The following is a 6,000-nucleotide window of genomic DNA, read 5'->3' on the forward strand; positions in this document are numbered from 1 at the left end:
ATCCAATTGATTTAATTACTAAAACTTTGCACAAACCAGTTATATTTCACTACAAGATTTGGAAGACCGTGATAAATCTGACATCATTTATGGCAGGCACATTTTAACATGAAACTCAAAAGCCTATGTAAAGAGCTTTAAAAGGCAACTGAAGCAGCCAAAAAAATAAAAATAAAGAAAGAAAATAAAAAGGGATTAAAAAAGGGATTTAAAAAAAGCATATAAGAATATGAAAAACATTTTTGTGTTTGTTGCTTTTCTCTTGCAACCAAAGCCTTTTAATATTGTGCCAACCAACCTCAAAACCTGTGCCAACCATTCCTGCATTGGGGTTGGTTGGCACAGTTGCAAATATATAAGTTACATTATAATCTCATGACTAAATGTAATTATTTTTCAAGCTGGTGATTTTGTAGGAATTTGCATGTAAAATAGTTATGAATTGTCATGAGAGGGTGTTGTATAGCATAGCTTTAGCCAAAAATAAAATAATTTCTGAAATATTCTGTGGCATTAAATATGTCTGCATTTTACCCAAGAATTTAAAGGGATAATTCCCCCAAATATTACATTTCTCTAATCATTTCCTCGCCCTCATGTCATCCTCAATGTAAATGTATTTTTCTCTTCAGATAAACACAAAGAAAAATGATCAATTTGTGTGTCCATATAATGTGTGAATGGCTGCCGCTTGGTTGACGCTTGAAAAACCACACACAACGATCGTGATGATAATCCATACGACCCCAGTGGATGAATCAGTGTCTTCTGAAGCGAAGCGGTAGGTGTTTGCTAGGTGCCGTTTACACAACACTGTTTTCAATTAAAAACAGTAAACATTTTATGCGTTTTGGCCGTTCATTTACACGACAACAGTGTTTTGAGGACTTGAAAACGCAAACTTTTGAAAACGGGTTTCAAAGTGCATGTTTTTGAAAACAGCACCATTATCATCTCTGTGTAAACTACAAAAAACTACATGAAAATTACATGTTCAGTCTATAGGCATGTACAAAGTGACATCGCCATCTACTGGCCTGGCATGAATAATACAGCGTTTCGCGGATCCGTGTGAATGGGGAATGTTTTGACAACGGCTTCGTTCTCGTAACTTTCTTACTTACTACCGGTATCATTTTATGGAAAGCTGAACTTGTGAACGCACCTATGGGACAGTTGTCTGGAAGCAATGGTTTATAGATAAAAAGAGTTTCAAATATTAGTATTATTCTTACACACTCATTTCGTTTCGCTTCAGAAGACACTGACTCATTCACTGGGGTCGTATGGATTTCCGTCCCGATGTTTGGGGATTTTCAAGCATCAAAAAGCGGCAACCATTTAATGGCATTATATGGACTCATAGAGATTCATTACTTTCCTAAAATCTTTGTTTGTGTTAAGCTGAAGAAAGAAAGACATATACATCTGGGATGGCATGAGGGTGAGTAAATGATGAGAACATTTTCATTTTGGGGTGAGCTATCCCTTTAAGATTTAATTTGCACCTAGTTGGCTCATGAATATTAATTACCTAGAAGTGTGATCACTGGGCACTCAATCCAGTCACATTACTTAGTTAATATTCATGAGTCAAAGATGTTCAGTGCTGGCTTGCTATTGAGATACAATATCAAGCCAGTTTTATATTTGCTCAGAAATTATTATGATATTATTTTATCCGGAGATGAAGTATGAAGGATCTAACATTTATGCCGTTGTTGGCAGGATCTAACAAGTAGCATACTTGTTAAAACTGAAATATTAATAGTTTGAAATAAAATTGAATTAGAAGTAAATAAAGTCAAAGTGAAAAGACAATTGTACCTGTCAAAAAACCCCCATCAAATTATGGCCTATACTTAAAATGTGGTTCTAGAGATGCAAGACATATTTTCAGATGATGGGATTTGGGCTGAAATTAGACCTGGGTTACGCAAATATAATGATAAAAAAAAAAAAAAAAAAAAAACTGGCTAAACGATTCTTAAAAGATGCCACGGCTGCACAAACTGGAGTACTGAGAGAAATATTGTAAATTGTGAACAAATAGCTTCTTTTTCAAAACTGGGCTGGCCTTATCCTTCTTGTGAATTTGAATAAGCTCAATATTCCTTAGAGGAAAACCGTGTAGCTGGTGCTTGAATGAGAATGAGAATATCTGCATGGTCAGCCAAACTATTTTAGCTTCCCCCACCGGTTTGTACAGCGGTAAACGCTATCTAGGTTAGATTGGGGGGAAAAAAGTAGCCCAGAACTTTCTTATCCATAAGAGCCTATAAGAAGGAACAATAAGGCAATGCCAAGGGAATGTTTGCTAGCTGCTGGGGGAAGAAAATGTTGGAGAGAGTCCAAAGTGGGACTTTGTCTTTGTCCGCTGCTCCTTTATTTGATTATTGAAGAACCAAAACATCTCATTTCCATTTGCACCTGAAAGGCAATTCTGAAAAAAAGAAAGAAAAAATGAAAAGAAATTATTCAATGAGTGAATGATGTAGGGGAAAAGAGAGAGTGTGGCTGGAGAGAGTGCATTAACTTAGCATTGAATGTTTTAAATGATTTTTCTGAAAATGGTTGATGTAGCGTAAACAGTAAGAACCTAATCCATCTCAGCAGGGATCGCTCATGTAGGTTGTTTTCTACAAGCCACAGACAACCAGTAACGATAAGCCCAATCTTGCCTGCAATTTCCCCAACACGCTTTCCGAATGAAAAGAGGAAAGAGGAAGTCTTTGGATTTCCATCAGACCAATTTGTTTGAGCCCCCATGACCTCAGTGCACAAGCAGCTTTCTCTGGAATACTGTACCTGCCAAGACAAAGTCTACCCAGGGATTTCACTTCCTAATCAGACATATTCTAATTAAATTTCACTTCTCAAGCAGACAAAAAGAAAAAAGAAATTAAAATGTAACTTGAACTATTGGTGCTAATGCAAAATTGTTGCCTTCCTCAACAATATCCCTCTGTCTGATGTAAAACCGTGTCGTTCTGGCTAATGAAAAGAGCTTTTCTCAACCAGTTAGCACAATGCTAAGCTATTAACCCGTGTGAAAACGAAGTCCACTTTAGCATACTTTTAAAAAGAGTAGCCTAGTTATCACAGAATAATATACTTTATGTATAAAAAATATTTTCGGACACTTAATTGCATGTTGATTACAATTAAATGAAAATATAGTTTATATTAAATGCAGTTAGCTAAACTTTAGTGTTTATTTTTCTTTTTTTTACCCACTTAACTCTTTCTCCGCCATTGACAGCATTTTCTGGCTTTCCATGTTTTCACTGTTAGGCCATGTGTCCACCAAAGTCTTTTTAGCCAGCTGAAAACGCAAAAAAAAAACTGTTTCGGCAGCACAGCCTTATACGGTAGGGGGCGCTATTACGCATCTTCTGAAATAGTGCATAATCTCCAGATCAAAACACAGATGAAGAAGAAGCAGACACAAGCGATAAAAGCATTGCTAATGCACGGTGTAGTCTTAAAAAACAAAACTAAAAAAAAATGCTATTTTGTCAGCTTTTTTTTTATTTTATTTTTATTTTTTATGAAACTTACCAAGTGTTGATAAAAAAGAAAAAAGAATGCATGACGGTGGAATAAAACAGCTTTTTTTGGTTTGTTTAAAGACAGAGGCTCTGTTATTTTTTTTGTGTGTGTCCATACAATGAAAGTGAAAGGAGTCCAAACGACATCTGACCACATTGACTTTTAATTCTACAGTATGGAATTTTTTTATTTTTTTATTGTTAAAGCATGTCGCAAACAGTGTTATTAAAAAAAGACTAGACTAACCAAAGACTAACTGAAAACAAAAAGGAAATTGACCATTTTAGCTTCTGTGACATAATGAGATGTTGGATATTGAACTATTACACAGTTGCTAGGGTGTTCTGGGTAGTTGCGTACTGGCCGCATTTACAGCCCACCCCGACGTCTATGACACTATAAACCCTAGATATGTCTTGTAGATTTGTTGGCTGTTTTATCATCTACCTGGCAGAACATCAATAGAAAAACAACAGGTTCCAACAAACCCCTATAAGTGTGAGAGAAATAACAGTGATGCTTTCCTTACCAAACACCAGTGAACACATGCAAGTCTTCCTTGTATCAAAGTGGATTTTGTGTTGTCTCCGAAGACCCTTCTTTCTGGCAACCCACAAAAATATTTTGTTTTACGTCATAAGAGAATCGTTTTAATTATTCATTGGTTCATGCTCAAGTACCTTTGAAATTCTGCTTGACGGAGACTTTGTTCACCTGCGCTGAAGGATCAACACAACCTGATAATTTGCAACACGTCTTGTTGTGACCCGTATAGTGCAAATCAGTTCTCTGTATTGTTCGCTGCCCATTTTCCCTCTGTATACCGAAGCTATAATGATGAATGAAATCATTTTCCCCCACCACTTCACTTCAGGGTTTACATAATATGTTGCTATGGCAACCATATATTCCAATATTTCATACAAGCCTAGCAACGTTATAATGCTGCAAGCAGTGTAGTATAGATAATGAAATTGCACATATTTTCATATGCAATGTGTCTTGGACCACATTTGGGATCCAAAACCAAGATAATCCTGGAAACAGACAGAACAGAAAGGATTTAACGAACAAGAAATAAGAGCAAATAAGAAATATTTACAATTTTACACCATTTAAGTCACTAAGCAGACTTTTGGACCCTGTATAATTGTGAATTGAGAATTGCTAGCTATTAATGGCTTGCACTTCAAAGCGACGAACACATCAAAGCCACGTTGGCTCATTTGCTGATCATTTCAGAAATATCTCATTTAAGACACTACAGGTGAAAAGGGTTAAAATTGTACCATACCTCCCCAGTTGATTTATCCAATTATCCATAAAGCAAAAACATCATGTTAAAATGTGTTTGAAATATGATACAAGCTTTTAAGGGATCTCTATTTGTCCATCTCTCAAGCATCATTGTATTGTATTGCACTGCATTATATGTCTTGTCCCCAACAATAAAAAATATTTAAATATCATCTTACTAAGACAGTATTATTGGGAGATAAAGAGTGACAACTGATATTTTTATGCACTGCTTGTAAGAAGAGTTGCCAAGTCTGTGGTTTTCCCGGAGAATTGGGCTACTTTTACACTGTTGCCACGAGTTGTCGCGGATTAAAGCGAACCCCCACCTCCCAAAATGCAATTTTTACGCCCAGAACATTTTTACCAGAGGACCCCCGGAACGCAATTGTACTGTAAAACAAAAGTTATTGCCTTACATTTTTAAGTACAATCAACTTGGAAGTTTTAAGTAATTTCAACTTAAATTACATTAAACTGACTTAAAAGAATGAGTTGAATCTTGTATATCTTATAAAAATGAGTTGATTCTTGTATAACTTATTTTGATGAGTTAAAGCCATGTAAAAACATATGTTGTCATTACTTATTGATCATATAATTTGGTTTTGTTGTGCAGACCCGGCAACCCTGTATGTGAGTATAGTCTATACTATAATAAAGATCTTATTGATTTAGGGTACGTTTACACAACAACAATGCTCTAAAAACAGAAACGGTTTTCCTTTGCGTTTTTCGCGTACAGACGACAACGTTGTCAAAAACGATCCCCATTCACACGGATCCGCGAAAACAACAAAAATGCTGTAGTATTCATGTCAGGCCAGTAGTTGGCGATGTCACTTTGTATAGCAATACTACTAAGCACTAATAAGCATGTAAAATGCATGCGCATGGAGACGGTGAATATGATTTCACCAAATGCAAGATCTTTGTTGATCCTGGATCAACATTACAATCAACCAATCAGATTTGAAGGAAAAGTCAAGTTTAGGCTTCCAACCAGGGTTAGGTGCTTCTACATCAGTGTTATTCACCTATCATTCCCTCTGATTTTGTTATGGGTTGGGTTAGGTTCAGGGGGAAGATAGGGTTACGACTAAATATTCGGACGAGAATGCTGTTCCAGGATCAACAAATTATGCGGATCCA

Source organism: Abramis brama (genome assembly GCF_963993115.1).
Source record: "Abramis brama genome assembly, chromosome: 6".
Lineage (NCBI taxonomy): Eukaryota > Metazoa > Chordata > Actinopteri > Cypriniformes > Leuciscidae > Abramis > Abramis brama.